At 43.0% G+C, this 19,308-nt stretch overlaps 1 pseudogene; it reads right to left on the bottom strand.

Annotated features, from left to right (window-relative positions):
• LOC123039463 (protein SDA1 homolog) overlaps positions 1-18,695 on the bottom strand; it is a 37,590-nt pseudogene extending 18,895 nt beyond the window's left edge.
• Positions 18,696-19,308: the final 613 nt, after the last annotated feature.

Here is a 19,308-nt window from a genome sequence, read left to right as displayed (position 1 = left end):
CTCCGTCTTGTCCTACTGAGGTAATCAAGGATATATATCTATGGTTGCTTTGGTTTATTTTGATCTTGTGCACGTGACTCTAATATGGTTGGTTACTGCTGCTTCTTGTTTCGTGCACAGGCGAGGGCACCTGTCGAGCATATAATTGGATAGTTTGCATCCGGAATGACTGGCTTGCTCGGGAAGTTGGTTCAAGGTTGGACGTCCCTCAATGGCTCTGACAGAGACGCGGTTGTGAGGCAGTTCACTACATTTGTTGTAGAACGGACACATCGGCCAACTGGTTGCCGTGGCCGGTACGACTACAACAGTTCCTAGGAGCTCCCTGACATAGAAGATGAACTAGATGGAGATGCTGCTCTCAACAAGGACGATGACGATGACATGGAGAACGTGCAGCGCGACACCGACGATGATTAACATGTTGAAGTTCGTGAAGGTGGTAAGAAGGGAAAGGCTGCAACAGATGTCCCCTCACCGGAGAAAGTCAAAGAACATACAGCTGCGAGAGGCAAGGGGGTGTCGCCATCAAAGAGGGGGAGGGCTCCAGAGGATGTTGGGCAGGGCTCTCCTGGCAAGAGGTCTAGGACCGATCCTGTAGCTGCTAGGAGGAGGTTCAACTTCTATTTTAGTGTTTTGTTTTGCCTATCTTTTTTAACAAACTGACCCCTTTTTGCATTTCTTTTGCTAAGCGTGGCAATGATTTTCATGTCTTACACTTCACCTTTTTTGCCACTTTCTTATATGTGCAGTGCGGTGACAGCTGGTGGACGAGTAGTTACGAAGAAACAAGCACCAACGCCAACCCGTGTTTCTGCTCGATTGAACAAGGGTGCCTCCATTGCTGGTGACACCCCTTCCACCAGGTCATCTCCTCGTACGACGACGTCCAACACCGGGGATCCTGTCGTGTTGCCAGACTTGAGGAAGCTAGTCAAGAAGTAGGTTATCCCTGTTCTTTCATTGCCACAATGCTATATTTTTGCTTTTTAATGCAGCTGTTCAGCTTGCCACATGGGCTAATGCCATCAGTCCCACATGGCAACTATTGTTTTTCCAATGAACTCTCTCTTTCAACTGCATGGCAACTCCTGCTTGTTTTTGCATGGCAACTGCTATCTAGGCCAAATGGCAACTCTTATTGCACCTACATGGCAACTACCATTTTTCCATTGGCTTGTGTGCTCATCCATATCTAGTTTTGAAACTACAGCCCTGGCACATCAGACATTTTTTTCCATTTTTCAAGATGGCTGCCATGGCAACCCCTGCTTGTTCTGCATGGCAACTGCTAACTATGCCATATGGCAACTCTTATTCCACCTACATGGCAACTACACAGCTTTTCATTGGCTTGTGTGCTCACCCATAACTAGTTTTTAAATGGCAGCCCTGGCACATCACACATTTTTTTCAGTTTTTAAGATGGCTACCATGGAAAATATTTTTTGTTCATTTTTTAATACTTTTCATGTGCTTTTTCTTTGCAGGGTGAAGAAGACTACTACACACGCGACCAATCATATCATTAGGGACCCACTCGAATGCCTTCATTCAAAGTTGTCGACAGGTGGCAACTCAGATGTTCATGAGGCGCCAGTCGACAAAACTGTTGATACACCGTCAACTGTTCCCACTAGCTCTGACACAAGCGGCAGACCATCTCCGCCGGTTGCAGATGTGCAGGCTAAAACAACAGGCATCCGTACATCTGGGAGTGACGAGTCGGTATCAGCCAGGACTACTGAAATATTGCCCACTCTGCTGGCAATGAAGGATGCTGCTGTGAGCCATGCCACCCGATCAGCAAGTGTTGAAGTGGACGCCCCCGAGACCAACCTAAGCAAGGAAGATTCCCGCTCATCTGACATGGATTCCAAGCGCGTGGGCGGTGGCACTTCTGTGTCCATGACAGAAGTGGCTGAGGCGACAGTTCATAATGATATGCCATCCACATGTGAGAGTCTTGGCACAACAGCTCCAGCTCCTCGTGGTGTAGAGGTTGCTAAGGCGACAGTTTCGCGAGCTGGCCTTCCGCCTAGGCGTCGTAGCCCCCGCAAGCAATCAACAGACATACCCAATGCACCGGCTGTAGCTAGGAGCAGCAAAGATGACTCTGGTTATGTTCCTGCATCCACACTGTTCCCACCACCTGCCAAAAGCAATGTTATGGAGAAACCAGAAGACCGGAGTACAGCTGACCCATGTGGCAAGCCGGGCACGACTGACGGAGGTGAACGTCCGGAGCAGACTGCGTCTTTACCCGCCGTGGAGAACCCCAGCTTAAATCTGCGCACTTATAAGCTCCCAGTCAACGTTGGTGTCCCCTACATCCCAAAAAAGAAGATTGTCAAGAAAGAGGCGACCAATACCGCTGACAACACGCCCCGCCCTACGAATAAGCCCGATGATTCTGCAGTGGCCGATTCAGAAATGTTTGTTGATCTTTCACCCTTGGATTCTGCCCCGCAAATTGTTCGTGGTCCGGCCAGTAGGAAGGAGAGGCACCCAATGGCCTTCACCCCCCGAGCTTTAGCCTTGGCATCAGTCAAGATCAACCAGTGGTGCAAGATCCTACGCCAGTTGCCTTTGCTTTCCTGGAAGGCATGGCCGCAATGATGGCGCAGCCAATGGTCGAGGGCAGGAAGGCTGTCAAGTTCGTAGAGCCAATTGTGCAAGGTACATTTCTTCTGCGTTGATCATTTTCTTGTATACATCTTTTTAGTCTGAATTTTGTCCCAAGCATTTTTTTTGGGTTCACACTTGCGATGGCAACTGTTATCTGATGACATGGCAACTAGATTGCTACATAATGACACCTACATTTTTTGTTGCCATGCTGCATTTTCCATTTGGCAACCACATGGCAACTGGAGTTGATACAACATGGCAACTGTAGTTGTTGTCACATGGCAACTACAATGCACCACACATGGCAACTGGAGTTGCCTCCACATGGAAACTCCCTACTTTTTGTACCTATAATTCATATGTTGCACCCTTTCTTTTCACACTACATTTGTTTTGTTTTCCAGGTATCCTAACCCACTTTTTTGATCCTTGCAGCCACCCCCGAGGAGATTACACCGTCACTTGATGAAGCTTACCGCAGGATTGAGGAGGCAGCATTGCAGAGGAGGTCCTCATGAGGTCAGGGGCAATCAAGTTCCAACGTGCGTGCTGAGACGATATTTGAGGATACCATTATAAGTGCCACCCCTGGATCTGTGAGGCAGCATAGGGTAGTTCACGCACCATCCGTGGATGATTACGAGCCAGAAGTCAAGGCCACAAAGGATCAGAACCAGCTGTACGATATTGTCAAGCACTTTGGAAATGCGAGGTCCAACAGCAAGCACATGAAGGAGCTGAAAGTGTAATGACCACACCACATAACCTCTCATTTTTGCTTTGCTCTTTTTACCGTTCCTCCTTTTGCTATTTCTAGATATGCTGCGTTTAGGTTTTATTTCATTTTTTTATTTAGTAGACATGATTCTTTCATGTTACATCATTTTCATACAGCTCTCGTGTTCCCTCTATGTCACGATCTTGATGTATCCCGAGCTTTGCTATTGTAGTTGGATCTTATGATGTTTCTCCCCCTCTACTCTCTTGTAATGAATTGAGTTTTCCTCTTGAAGTTATCTTATCGGATTGAGTCTTTAATGATTTGAGAACACTTGATGTATGTCTTGCCGTGATTATCTATGTTGACAATGGGATATCATGTGCCTCTTCATGTATGTTTTGGTGACCAACTTGCGGGTTCCGCCCATGAACCTATGCATAGGGGTTGGCACACGTTCTTGACTCTCCGGTAGAAACTTTGGGGCACTCTTTGAAGTACTTTGTGTTGGTTGAATAGATGAATCTGAGATTGTGTGATGCATATCATATAATCATGCCCACGGATACTTGAGGTGACAATGGAGTATCTAGGTGACATTAGGGTTTTGGTTGATTTGTGTCTAAATGTGTTATTCTAGTACGAACTCTTGAATAGATAGAACAGAAAGGATAACTTTGAGGTGGTTTCGTACCCTACCATAATATCTTTGTTTGTTCTCCGCTATTAGTGGCTTTGGAGTGACTCTTTGTTGCATGTTGAGGGATTGTTATATGATCTATCTATGTTATTATTGTTGAGAGAACTTACACTAGTGAAAGTATGAACCTTAGGCCTTGTTTCCTACCATTGCAATACCGTTTACGCTCACTTTTATCATTAGTTACCTTGCTGTTTTTATAATTTCAGATTACAAATACCTTTATCTACCATCCATATTGCACTTGTATCACCATCTCTTCGCCGAACTAGTGCACCTATACAATTCACCATTGTATTGGGTGTGTTGGGGACACAAGAGACTGTTTGCTATTTGGTTGCAGGGTTGTTTGAGAGAGACCATCTTCATCCTACGCCTCCTACGGATTGATAAACCTTAGGTCATCCACTTGAGGGAAATTTGCTACTGTCCTACAAACCTGTGCACTTGCAGGCCCAACAACATCTATAAGAAGAAGGTTGTGTAGTAGACATCAGGATGCTTGATACATCTCCAACGTATCTATAATTTTTTTGATTGTTCCATGCTATTATATTACCTGTTTTGGATGTTTATGGGCTTTATTTTACACATTTATATCATTTTTGGGACTAACCTACTAATCGGAGGCCCAACCCGTATTGCTGTTTTTTGCCTATTTCAGTATTTTGAAGAAAAGGAATATCAAACGGAGTCCAAACGGAATGAAACCTTCGGGAGCGTGATTTTTGGAACGAACGTGATCCGGAGAACTTGGAGTGCAAGTCAAGAAGCAATCGAGGCGGCCAGGAGATAGGAGGGCGTGCCCATCCCTCCTGGGCGCGCCCCCTATCTCTTGGGCCCCTCGAGCGGCAACTGACGTACTTCTTCCTCCTATATAATCCTTCATACCCCGAAAACATCCAGGGAGCCACCGAAGAAATATTTCCGCCACCGTAACCTTCTGTATCCGCGAGATCCCATCTTGGAGCCGTCGCCGGCATTCTGCCGGAGGGGGAATCCACCATGGAGGGCTTCTACATCAACACCATAGCCCTTTCGATGAGTTGTGAGTAGTTTACCATAGACCTTTGGGTCCGTAGTTATTAGCTAGTTGGCTTCTTCTCTCTTTTTGGATCTCAATACAATGCTCTCCCCCTCTTTTGTGGAAATCTATTCAATGTAAACTCTTTTTGCGGTGTGTTTGTTGAGATCCGATCAATTGTGGGTTTATGATCAAGTTTATCTATGAGAAATATTTGAATCTCCTCTGAATTATTTTATGTATGATTGAGTTATCTTTGCAAGTCTCTTCGAATTATCGGTTTGGTTTGGCCTACTAGATTGATCTTTCTTGCCATGGGAGAAGTGCTTAGCTTTGGGTTCAATCTTGCGGTGTCCTTACCCAGTGACAGAAAGGGTTGCAAGGCACGTATTGTATTGTTGCCATCGAGGATAAAAATATGGGGTTTATATCATATTGCTTGAGTTTATCCCTCTACATCATGTCATCTTTCTTAATGTGTTACTCTGTTCTTATGAACTTAATACTCCATATGCATGCTGGATAGCGGTTGATGTGTGGAGTAATAGTAGTAGATGCAGACAGGAGTCGGTCTACTTGTCACGGAAGTGATGCCTATATACATGATCATGCCTAGATAATCTCATAATTATTCGCTTTTCTATCAATTGCTCGACAGTAATTTGTTCACCCACCGTAATACTTATGCTATCTTGAGAGAAGCCACTAGTGAAACCTATGGCCCCCGGGTCTATCTTTTATCATATAAGTTTTCAATCTACTTTTATTTGCATCTTTAGTTTTTGCATCTATATTATAAAATACCAAAAATATATTTATCTTATCATATTATCTCTATCAGATCTCACTTTCGTAAGTGGCCGTGAAGGGATTGGCAACCCCTTTATCGCGTTGGTTGCGAGTTCTTTGTTTGTTTTGTAGGTTCGTGGGACTTGTGAGGAGCCTCCTACTGGATTGATACCTTGGTTCTCAAAAACTGAGGGAAATACTTACGCTACTGTGCTGCATCACCCTTTCCTCTTCAAGGAAAACCAACGCAAGCTCAAGACATAGCAGCTCACTAGGGAAATGTGATCAATTATTAGTGTTGCACACACTCTTTTAGCAATTGGCAAAAAAATTCTTACCTTGTTGTGCTGCATGTGCCGATCTTGTGTGGTATGTCATTCCAATTTGATGTGCACTATCTGCAATAGCGCTGCCCTGCAACTGCGAAGTTTGCCATGAGATGTTTGTCGATGTAGTCCCACTGTAACAACCTGTGATCATGGTAGCAGTTTGTCACTGCATGGGAACTGTAGTTTCTTCAACATGGCACATGTATTGGTCCAACCATGCCACACAGATTTGTTCACACTTGTCATCCACGGTTGGTTAGACATTGCAATCACATTTGATCATACATGGCAACTGCAGTTGTCCAGGCATGGCAACTGTAGTTCTCCAACTTTGTTCCTTCTCCTAATTCACCGTTCGCAACTTCACTTTTTATTTTACTCACCTGTGTACGACGTCGATGGCAGGTACATGGTTGCTGCATGATGCCACGTGTTGCATGAAGGTCCTACATTTTTTTTGAGTCTTTTGCCATCCTTTGCAAGTTTAATTTTTATGTCCACACCAGTGTGTTTTGTTTTTCGTATGTGTTACCTTGATTTTCCACATTAGCTAGTTGAAGTTGGTTGCCCGTGCATTTGTTAGTGTTAGCGTCCTGTGACTGAACTTGCCATGGTTCCCCCCTGAATGTGTTTTGGTCATAAGAACCTGCGAAAAATGACATTGTAGGACATAAGTAGAATGTCATCTTCATCGTTGCAAACATGGCAAATTTTCTTTTCTTTTGTTATCATGCATCATACCGATGCCTACGTACTGCTCTAGTAGTGGTAGCAACGGCCCTGCAGAAATGAGTTGATTGTACTCTGCTGCATCCCAAGGGGGCGTTTCTGGCCTTTGAGAAACCCAAGGATCAGTTTCGTCTTCGTGATTCATTCTTCCGCGTTTTGTTTTTGCTAGTGTGTTCTCAGTCACTGCATGAACAAGAACGCATCAACAATCCGCAAAAAATGCATTTTTTTGCTGTTTGCATGTAGAACATAACATGGCAATCTTATCACATTTCCTGTGTAGGCAATCAACACATCATGGCAAGTAGGACATGCACATCCACTCTCTTTTCTGAAATCTTGGTGCCAGCTATCATTTTGAAGCGATGGCAACAACCACTAAAATAGGATGGCAAGCAACAGGTTAACATGGTGGCAGTTAACGACAACGATAGGTGGCAACTGATGTTAGACACAAGTGGAAACTATTTTTCCTACCCCCCCTATGTCACATTTACCCTTTCTCTCCCTTTTTTAGGGATTCCTACGCATCCTTCATTACCAACTACTCGCACCAAGCCAACCGAGAACCTTAGCTCAACTCTAGCGTAGTACATGGCAGATCTGGCGTATGCTGGTTGGCAAATGCGAATACACACAAATCCGTGTGGTGTTTTGCCCCAATAGCTTGGATCTAGTCACCATCTTCGTTGGCAAATTTGCAATTTCTAATTTTTGGCCAGAAGAAGGACGAGAAACAATAGGAGATCGGAGATTCACCTGCTTTTAGCTGGTCATCTTGGGACAGCGGGGTTGGAGTGGGGTTGGGGGGTGGGAAGTGATGACCCACAAGTGTAGGGGATCTATCGTAGTCCTTTCGATAAGTAAGAGTGTCGAACCCAACGAGGAGCAGAAGGAAATGATAAGCGGTTTTCAGTAAGGTTTTCTCTGCAAGCACTGAAATTGTAGGTGATAAATAGTTTTGTGATAAGATAAATCATAAAGAGTAACAAGCAATGAAAGTAGATGAGGTGCAGCAAGGTGGCCCAATCCTTTTTGTAGAAAAGGACAAGCCTAGACAATTTCTTATAATGAGAAAAGCGCTCCCGAGGACACATGGGAATTATCGTCAAGCTAGTTTCATCACACTCATATGATTCGCATTCGGTACTTTGATAATTTGATATGTGGGTGGACCGGTGCTTGGGTACTTCCCTTACTTGGACAAGCATCCCACTTATGATTAACCCCTATTGCAAGCATCCGCAACTACAACAAAAGTATTAAGGTAAACCTAACCACATCATTAAACATATGGATCCAAATCAGCCCCTTACGAAGCAACACATAAACTAGGGTTCAAGCTTCTGTCACTCTAGCAACCCATCATCTACTTATTACTTCCCAATGCCTTCCTCTAGGCCCAAATAATGGTGAAGTGTCATGTAGTCGACGTTCACATAACACCACTAGAGGAAAGACAACATACATCTTATCAAAATATCGAACGAATACCAAATTCACATGACTACTAATAGAAAGACTTCACCCATCTCCTGCGGAACAAATGTAACTACTCACAAAGCATATTCATGTTCATAATCAGAGGTGTAATAATATGAATTAAGGATCTGAACATATAATCTTCCACCAAGTAAACCAATAAGTATCAACTACAAGGAGTAATCAACACTACTAGCAACTCACAGGTACCAATTTGTGGTTTTGGATACAAGATTGGATACAAGAGATGAACTAGGGTTTGAGAGTAGATGGTGCTGGTGAAGATGTTGATGGAGATTGACCCTCTCCCGGTGGGAGGATCGTTGGTGATGACGATGGTGATGATTTCCCCCTCCCGGAGGGAAGTGTCCCCGGTAGAACAGCTCTGTCGGAGCTCTAGATTGGTTCCGCCAAGGTTGTTTCATCTCGTAAGCTTGCCCACGATTTTTTCCAGGATAAAACCCTTCATATAGCAGAAGATGGACACCGGAGGGCCACCAGGGGGCCCAGGAGATAGGGGCACGCCCAGTAGGGGTGGGCGCGCCCCCCACCCTCCTGGACAGGGTGTGGGCCCCCTGAGGTGTTTCTTCCACTCAATAATTCTTATAAAATCCAAAAATAAGTTTCGTGGAGTTTCAGGTCTTTTGGAGCAGTGCAGAATAGGTTTCCAATGTTTGCTCCTTTTCCAGCCAGAATTCCAGCTGCCGGCATTCCCCCTCTTCATGGTAAACCCTATAAAATAAGAGATAATAGCCATAAGTATAGATATATAATTTGTAATAACAGCCCATAATGCAATAAATATTGATATAAAAGCATGATGCAAGATGGACGTATCAACTCCCCCAAGCTTAGACCTTGCTTGTCCTCAAGCGGAAGCCGAAATCAAAAAATATATCCACATGTTTAGAGATAGAGGTGTCGATAAAAATAAAATACGGACATGAGGGCATCATGATCATTCTTATGACAGCAACATAAATAGATTTTCTCATATGATTTCTTATGCTGAAGTAACAATCAATTCACAATGTCAAGTATGGTTTAGAAACTTCATTGAAAGCTAACAAACTATAATCTCAGTCATTGAAGCAATTGCAATTTATCGTAACATCACAAAGAGTCAAGAATAGAGCTTTTCAGCAAGTCCATATACTCAACTATTATATAATCTTCTACAATTGCTAACACTCAAGCAATACTTGTGGTTATAGAGTTTTAGCCGGACATTGAGAAAGATAGGGGCTTATTGTGTTGCCTCCCAACGTATTCACCTTTAGGTGATGTCAACAATAATAGTCCATGCTAACCAACATCCAGTTGGATATATATATATATCATGATGATCTTTCAAACACGAGGAGCTTGCCAAAGGATAAAATGAAAAAGGGAAAGGTGAGATCACCTTGACTCAAGCATAAAGTAAAAACATAAAGTAGAAACATAAAGTAAAAGATAGGCCCTTCGCAGAGGGAAGTAGAGATTGCCATGCGCTTTTAGGGTTGGATACACAAAATCTTAGTATGAAAGAACACCACTTTATATTGCCACTTGTGTATGGACCTTTATTATGCAGTCCATCGCTTTTATTGCTTCCATAACAAGATCGTATAAAGCTTATTTTCTCCGCACTAATAAGTCATGCATATTTAGAGAGCAATTTTTATTGCTTGCACCGATGACAACTTACTTGAAGGATCTTACTCAATCCATAGGTAGGTATGGTGGACTCTCATGGCAAAACTGAGTTTAAGGGTATTTGGAAGCACAAGTAGTATCTCTACTTGGTGCTAGGAATTTGGCTAGCATGAGGGGGAAAGGCAAGCTCAACATGTTCGGAAGGTCAATGACAATATACTTTAACTGAGATGTGAGAAAACATAAACCATTACGTTGTCTTCCTTCTCCAACATCGACTCTTTTAGCATGTCATACTTAATGAGTGCTCACAATCATAAAAGATATCCAAGATAGTATATTTATTTGTGAAACCTCTCTTTCCTTATTACTTCCTATTAATTGCAACGATGACCAAAACTATGTTTATCAACTCTCAACAACTTTTATGCCTCATACTTTCTATGTGTGAATTTATTACTATCCATAAGATCAATATGAACTCTTTTATTCTTTTTATTCTTTTTATTTTTCTCAAGATCATATCAATAAAGCAAAGCCCTTGACTCAACACTAATCTTTATTATAGATGGCTCACGGACTCGATTACATAAAGAGATCACAAAGCAAAACTAGAAGCTACTTGATATCAAAACTTCAATCTACTAGATTAAGATACTACTAAAAAGGATCAAACTAAATAAAACGGTAAAGATAGGAGTGTGATGGTGATACGATACCAGGGCACCTCTCCCAAGCTTGGCAGTTGCCAAGGGGAGTGCCCATACCCATGTGATTATGTCTCCTTCTTCACGGTGGGTGTTATGATCTTCTTGGCAATAATGCCTCTAAGGATACGATTCTCCTCCTCGAGCTTATTGACTTGTTGCTTGAGGCCCATAATTTCTTTGCGGAGCTTGACGGTAACGGCTAAAGCTCCCTTTACCCATGGATGTTGCATAGCTTCTGGAGAACAAGTGACGCTCTTTTTCATATTTTCATAAGAAAGGAATCTAAAGTTGGAAGGGATGACCGAATTTGGAATAGCCGAGGTATGTAGTTCCCCCATCATGAATTATGCTTGGAGACGAGAGGTGGCTTCTTGATCTTCCTCCATGGCATCTATCCTTTTCAAGTCAGCCTCCATCTCATCCTCCATTGACAGTCCAAAGTGATAAGCATCGCTTTTTGCTCCTGGACCTAGTGTCGAGTGAGATACCCGATTCTCCCCGACTGACTCTTGACAAGACATCTTGCTCTAAATTTGCAACAGGGACAACTTGAAACAAAAACAGAGGATATTTGCGTGATACGGTGGTCAAAACCTTCGGGAGTTTATATAATGAATTTTTACCGACCAAAATACGTAACGTGCAAGAAAATGGAGTCCGGGAGGCACACAAGGTGTCCACGAGACAGGGGGCGTGCCCAGTAAGGGTGGGCACGCCCCCCACTCTCATGGAGGCCTCGTGTCCTTCCTGGACTACTTCTTTCTTCCTAGAATTCTTAAATATTCCAAAACTGATAAAAATTGCCTTTAGAATTGTTTTGGAGTCGGTTTACTTACCGTACCACATACCTATTCCTTTTCGGAGTCTGGAACGTTCTGGAAAGTGTCCCTTATGTAATCCTCCGGGGTTACGGTTTCAATAATATTAGTTTCAACATTGATAGGATTACCTGAAATGTAATGTTTAATTCTTTGACCGTTCACCACCCATGGACTTGTGCCTTTGAAGTTGTTGATTTTTATGGCACCAGAATGATAGACCTCCTCAATAACGTAAGGACCTTCCCATTTAGAGAGAAGTTTTCCTGCAAAAAATCTTAAACGAGAGTTGAATAATAATACATAATCACCTACGTTAAACTCACGCTTTTGTATCCTTTTGTCATGCCAGTGTTTGACTTTTTCTTTGAATAGCTTGGCATTCTCATAGGCTTGGGTTCTCCATTCATCAAGTGAGCTAATATCAAACAACCTCTTCTCACCGGCAAGTTTGAAGTCATAGTTGAGCTCTTTGATAGCCCATTATGCTTTATGTTCAAGTTCTAGAGGTAAATGACAAGCTTTTCCATAAACCATCTTATATGGAGACATACCCATAGGATTTTTATATGCAATTCTATAAGCCCATAATGCATCATCAAGTTTCTTGGACCAATTCTTCCTAGATCTATTAACAGTCTTTTGCAAAATTAATTTGAGCTCTCTATTGCTCAACTCTACTTGACCACTAGACTGCGGGTGATAAGGAGATGTGATTCTATGATTAACATCGTACTTATCAAGCATCTTACGGAAAGCACCATGAATAAAATGTGAACCACCATCAGTCATAAGATATCTAGGTAATCCAAACCTTGGAAAAATAACTTCTTTAAGCATTTTAATAGAAGTGTTATGATCAGCACTACTAGTTGGAATAGCTTCTACCCACTTAGTAACGTAATCAACATCAACTAAAATATGTGTGTAACCATTAGAGACAGGAAAAGGTCCCATATAATCAAAGCCCCAAACATCAAACGGTTCAATAACAAGAGAATAATTCATAGGCATTTCTTGACGTCTACTAATATTACCAATTCTTTGACATTCATCACAAGACAAGACAAACTTACGAGCATCTTTGAAGAGAGTAGGCCAATAAAAACCAGATTGCAATACCTTGTGTGCAGTTCTATCTCCAGCGTGGTGTCCTCCATATGATTCGGAGTGACACTTGCGTGTGATCTGTTCCTGTTCATGCTCAGGTACACAACGTCTAATAACACCATCTACTCCTTCTTTATAAAGGTGTGGGTCATCCCAGAAGTAATGTCTTAAATCATAAAAGAACTTTTTCTTTTGCTGGTATGTGAAGCTAGGTGGTATAAATTTAGCAACAATGTAATTAGCATAATCGGCATACCAAGGGGTAGTACGAGAAGCATTAACGACCGCTAATTGTTCATCAGGAAAGCTATCATCAATAGGTAGTGGGTCGTCAAGAACATTCTCTAACCGAGACAATTTGTCTGCAACGGGGTTCTCAGCTACCTTTCTATCAATAATATGGAAGTCAAATTCTTGGAGCAAGAGAACCCATATAATGAGTCTAGGCTTAGCATCTTTCTTTTCCATAAGATATTTAATAGCAGCATGATCAGTGTGAATAGTAACTTTGGAATCAACAATATAAGGTCTAAACTTATCACATGCAAACACAACATCTAAGAATTCTTTTTCAGTAGTAGCATAATTTCTCTGGGCAGTATCAAGAGTCTTACTAGCATACTGGATAACATTTAATTTCTTATCAACTCTTTGCCCTAGAACAACACCTACAGCATAATCTCTAGCATCACACATAATTTAAAAAGGTAAATTCCAATCAGGTGGCTGAACAATAGGTGCAGTGATCAAAGCTTTCTTAAGTATTTCAAATGCTTCTACACAATCATCATCAAAGACAAAAGGAATATCTTTTTGCAATAAATTAGTCAGAGGCCTAGAGATTTTAGAAAAGTCCTTAATGAACCTCCTATAAAAACCGGCATGACCAAGGAAACTTCTTATACCTTTTATGTCCTTGGGACATGGCATCTTTTCAATAGCATCAACTTTAGCTTTATCAACTTCAATACCTCTCTCGGAGATCTTGTGCCCCAAGACAATGCCTTCATTAACCATAAAGTGGCACTTTTCCCAATTCAAGACGAGACTAGTGTCTTCGCATCTCTGCAAAACTCGATCAAGGTTGCTCAAGCAATCATCAAAAGAGGATCCATAAACGGAGAAGTCATCCATGAATACCTCACAAATCTTTTCACAAAAGTCAGAGAATATAGCCATCATACATCTTTGAAAGGTAGCAGGTGCATTACATAAACCAAAAGGCATACGTCTATAAGCAAAAGTACCGAAAGGGCAAGTAAAAGTAGTTTTTGATTGATCTTCGCTGACACAGGTATTTGAGAGAAACCAGAATAACCATCTAGAAAGCAGAAATGTGTATGTTTGGATAGTCTTTCTAGCATTTGATCAATAAAAGGTAAAGGGTAATGATCTTTCTTAGTAGCTTTATTTAATTTACGGAAATCAATTACCATCCTATAACCTGTAATAATTCTTTGCGGGATAAATTCATCTTTATCATTAGGAACGACAGTAATACCTCCCTTTTTAGGAACACAATGAACAGGGCTTACCCAATCACTATCAGCAACGGGATAAATTATACCTGCCTCAAGGAGCTTTAGTATCTCCTTTCTTACCACTTCTTTCATCTTGGGATTCAGTCGTTGTTGAGGATCTCTAACTGGTTTGGCATCGTCCTCCAAACTAATTTTGTGTTGACATAACGTGGGACTAATGCCTTTAAGATCATCGAGAGTATATCCAATAGTAGCATGGTGCTTCTTCAGAGTTTTCAATAATCTTTCCTCTTCCTGCTCTAAAGGTTAGTACTAATAATAACAGGATATATCTTCTTTTCATCAAGATAAGCATATTTAAGATTATCAGGTAATGGTTTTAGCTCAAACACGGGATCACCCTTGGGTGGAGGGGGATCCCCTAAAATTTCAACGGGAAGGTTATGTTTGAGAATAGGTTCCTGTTTAAGGAATACTTCATCTATTTACCTTCTTTGTTTCATAAACATATCATTTTCATGGTCTAACAAATATTGTTCTAACGGATTAGTAGGAGGTACGGCAATAGAAGCAATACCAACTATTTCATCTTTACTAGGTAATTCTTTATCACGGGGTTATCTACAAAATTTAGCAAAATTAAACTCATGAGTCATATCATCTAAGTCAATCGTAACAACATCCTCTTCGCAATCAATCTTAGCTTTAACAGTGTTCAAGAAGGGTCTACCAAATATAATGGGACAAAAGTCATCTTGTGGGGAACTAAGAACAAGAAAATCAGCAGGGTATTTAACTTTCTCACACAAGACTTCAACATCTCTAACAATCCCAATTGGTGAAATATTATCTCTATTAGCAAGCTTGATAGTAACATCAATACCTTCCAATTCAACGGGTGCAATATCATGCATAATTTCTTTATATAAATCATAGGGTATTGCACTAGCACTGGCACCCATATCACATAAGCCATGATAACAATGATCTTCTATTTTAACAGAAATAACAGGCATGCCAACGACAGGTCTATGTGTTTTGGCATCTAGTTTAACAATATTAGCAGTTTCACCACAGAAGTAAATAACATGCCCATCTAATTATCATCCAAGAGATCTTTAACCATAGCAATACTAGGTTCAACTTTGATTTGCTCAGGAGGTGTATAAGTTCTAATATTACTCTTACGAACAACAGTCGAAGTTTTAGCATGATCCTTTATCCTAACAGGAAAAGGTGGTTTCTCAACATAAGTAGGAACAATAGGATCACTATAAGTGAAGGTCTTTACTTCAACTGTAATAGGTGCAACTACCTTCACTTCAATGGGAGGATTATATTTAAACCACTTCTCCTTAGGGAGATCAACGTGAGTAGCAAAAGATTCATAGAATGAAGCTACTATCTCAGAGTCAAGTCCATATTTAGCGCTAAATTCACGAAAAACATCGGTATCCATAAAAGATACTCAATCAAACTTAGGTGTCATACCTGACTCCTTACCATCGTCGGAAACCCAATCTTTAGAGTTGTGTTTAATTCTTTCCAATAAGTCCCATTTGAATTCAATAGTCTTCAGCATATAAGAACCAGCACAGGAAGTATCGAGCATGGTGCGATCATTGAGAGAAAGCCGAGCATAAAATTTTTGAATAATCATTTCTCTGGAGAGCTCATGATTGGGGCATGAATATAACATTGACTTAAGCCTCCCCCAAGCTTGAGCGATGCTTTCTCCTTCGCGAGGCCAGAAATTATATATGTAATTACGATCACGATGAATAAGATGCATAGGATAGAACTTCTGGTGAAATTCCAACTTCAATTGCTTATAATTCCAAGATCCCATATCATCACATAGCCTAAACCATGTCAATGCATCTCCCTTCAAAGATAAAGGGAATACCTTCCTTTTGACAACATCATTGGGAATACCTGCAAGCTTAAATAATCCACAAACTTCATCCACAAAGATAAGGTGTAAATCAGGGTGCAATGTTCCATTTCCTGCAAATGGACTAGCTAGCAGTTTCTCTATCATACCCGAAGGAATTTCAAAGTGAACATTTTTGGTAGGTTCAGGAGGTTCAGTAGGTTGAGGAGCAACTCTTTGCTCTACTGGTCGGGGCGAAGATGCCCCGAACAAGCCCCTCAAAGGATTAGTTTCCATAGTAACAAGTAACAGAAAATTTCAGCACACTATATAAATGTTTCCTTACCAAGTTCCACTCACCAAAAGCGCTACACTCCCCGGCAACGACACCAGAAAAGAGTCTTGATGACCCACAAGTGTAGGGGATCTATCGTAGTCCTTTCGATAAGTAAGAGTGTCGAACCCAACGAGGAGCGGAAGGAAATTAATGATAAGCGGTTTTCAGTAAGGTTTTCTCTACAAGCACTGAAATTGTAGGTGATAGATAGTTTTGTGATAAGATAAATCGTAAAGAGTAACAAGCAATGAGCAGATAAGGTGCAGCAAGGTGGCCCAATCCTTTTTGTAGCAAAGGACAAGCCTAGACAATTTCTTATAATGAGAAAAGCGCTCCCGAAGACATGGGAATTATCATCAAGCTAGTTTCATCACACTCATATGATTCGCGTTCGGTACTTTGATAATTTGATATGTGGGTGGTCGGTGCTTGGGTACTGCCCTTACTTGGACAAGCATCCCACTTATGATTAACCCATATTGCAAGCATCCGCAACTACAACAAAAGTATTAAGGTAAACCTAACCACATCATTAAACATATGGATCCAAATCAACCCCTTACGAAGCAATGCATAAACTAGGGTTTAAGCTTATGTCACTCTAGCAACCCATAATCTACTTATTACTTCCCAATGCCTTCCTCTAGGCCCAAATAATGGTGAAGTGTCATGTAGTCGACGTTCACACAACACCACTAGAGGAAAGATAACATACATCTTATCAAAATATCGAACGAATACCAAATTCACATGACTACTAATAGCAAGACTTCACCCATGCCCTCAGGAACAAACGTAACTACTCACAAAGCATATTCATGTTCATAATCAGAGGTGTAATAATATGCATTAAGGATCTGAACATATAATCTTCCACCAAGTAAACCAATAAGTATCAACTACAAGGAGTAATCAACACTACTAGCAACCCACCGGTACCAATTTGTGGTTTTGGATACCAGATTGGATACAAGAGATGAACTAGGGTTTGAGAGGAGATGGTGTTGGTGAAGATGTTGATGGAGATTGACCCTCTCCCGGTGGAAGGATCGTTGGTGATGATGATGGTGATGATTTCCCCCTCTCGGAGGGAAGTGTCCCCTATAGAACAGCTCTGCCGGAGCTCTAGATTGGTTCCGCCAAGGTTCCGCCTCATGGCGGTGGAGTTTCGTCTCGTAAGCTTGCCCACGATTTTTTCCATGATAAAACCCTTCATATAGCAGAAGATGGACACCGGAGGGCCACCAGGGGGGCCAGGAGACAGGGGGCGCGCCCCCCACCCTCCTGGACAGGGTGTGGGCCCCTTGAGGTGTTTCTTCCACTCAATAATTCTTATTAAATCCAAAAATAAGTTTCGTGGAGTTTCAGGTCTTTTGGAGCAGTGCAGAATAGGTTTCGAATGTTTGCTCCTTTTCCAGCCAGAATTCCAGCTGCCGGCATTCCCCCTCTTCATGGTAAACCTTATAAAATAAGAGAGAATAGCCATAAGTATTGATATATAATGTGTAATAACAGCCCATAATGCAATAAATATTGATATAAAAGCATGATGCAAAATGGACGTATCAGGAAGGCGCTATGGATATGCTCATGGCAACCAGAGAAGGACGGCGATGGAGGTAGGGGATCGAGAGATGGGAGACGATGGCGATAGTTCAGACTGGGGATCGAAATGAGGCCGGGACGGCTGGGTCGTGCGGGCAGCGCAGTCGTCTGGCCTGGACGTGTGGGCGGTTTTGCCACACACCGGACATGCGGGATGTGTCTGCGCGCGCCCGGACACGGTCGTGCGGGCGGGTTGTTCTTCATGCCACACGAGGCGTGCGGCACAACCACCCGATACACCACACGTGTGGCAGTTATCGGCGTCCACAAATTTCTATCTTAAGGCACCTAATGAATTGAACAGGAGCTCACCTTCCGATTGCCCAACAGTATGAGCGTCTGCATGAGGTGCACCCGGAGGCCGGACGGCAGCGCGCGGGCGTTGGTGTCGAGCAGGCCCCCGATTTGTCGGTAGGTCGGCGAGGTCGTTGGGGTAGAAGGGCGCGACGTGGGTGAGGAAGAGCGCGAGGTCGCCAAGCTCCTTGGCCGTCTCCCCGCCGCCGCCGCCGCCCGAGGAGGACGAGGACAGCGCCGCCTGCTGGCGGAAGAGGAACACCGAGGACTCGAAGTGGCGATGCAGCTGGCGGAGCTCCGTCTCGTATCCGTGCGGGTCGCGCTTCATCTTGGCCTGCAGTGCGGGCAGGCTGTGCCGCTCGCTCGCGCCGCCCATGGCGGACACGGAGGCCGCCTCTGGTGTGTAGGCGGGGGCATGCTGGCGCATCGCCGCGGGAGGGGGAAAGGTTCGGGCTGCGCCGCCGGGGATGGCTGCTCTAAAACCCTAGTGGGACGCTCGCGGTGCCAAAATTTTACCTCTTTTTGTCTGTGGGATAAATAGTTTAGGGGGCGGTGCTGGTCGGAGACGTGGGAATGCGGGCCGTCGGGGGTTCTTGATTTTTTTCCACCACTTATTTTGTACTTTGACAACTTGCCACTGGCTACTTTGTCTTTGATATTTTTCCACAACTTATTTGGGACTTTGATTTTTTGCCCTCTGTCAAGTGGGTCCCATGTAAAATTACTAGAATGCCCCTGCTCCACATATTGACCAGAACACAAATGGGATAGGCTCATCCCCTTCCTCTCGCACTAGTCGCTCGTCCCCTCGTTCTCGGGAGCCCGTCCCAGACGGCGGCATCACGAGGCGGCGGCTGAATCCCGGCGAGGAAGGTGAGTACTCTCTCTCCCGCTCCCTTCCCTCGGCCACCTAGAGTTAGGGTTACCAGCGCGTGGATTCAACGGCGCAGCGGGCAGCAGCAAGGTAAGCCTACATGAAGCACCAAAGGCCGGCGCGGGGAGCAGAAACGGCTGACGGCGGGCTGCGTGAAACACCAAGG

Source organism: Triticum aestivum, chromosome 2B (assembly GCF_018294505.1).
Source record: "Triticum aestivum cultivar Chinese Spring chromosome 2B, IWGSC CS RefSeq v2.1, whole genome shotgun sequence".
Classification (NCBI taxonomy): Eukaryota; Viridiplantae; Streptophyta; class Magnoliopsida; order Poales; family Poaceae; genus Triticum; species Triticum aestivum.
The sequence above is the reverse complement of the archived record's forward strand: the minus strand, read 5'-3'. Positions and strand labels throughout refer to the sequence as shown.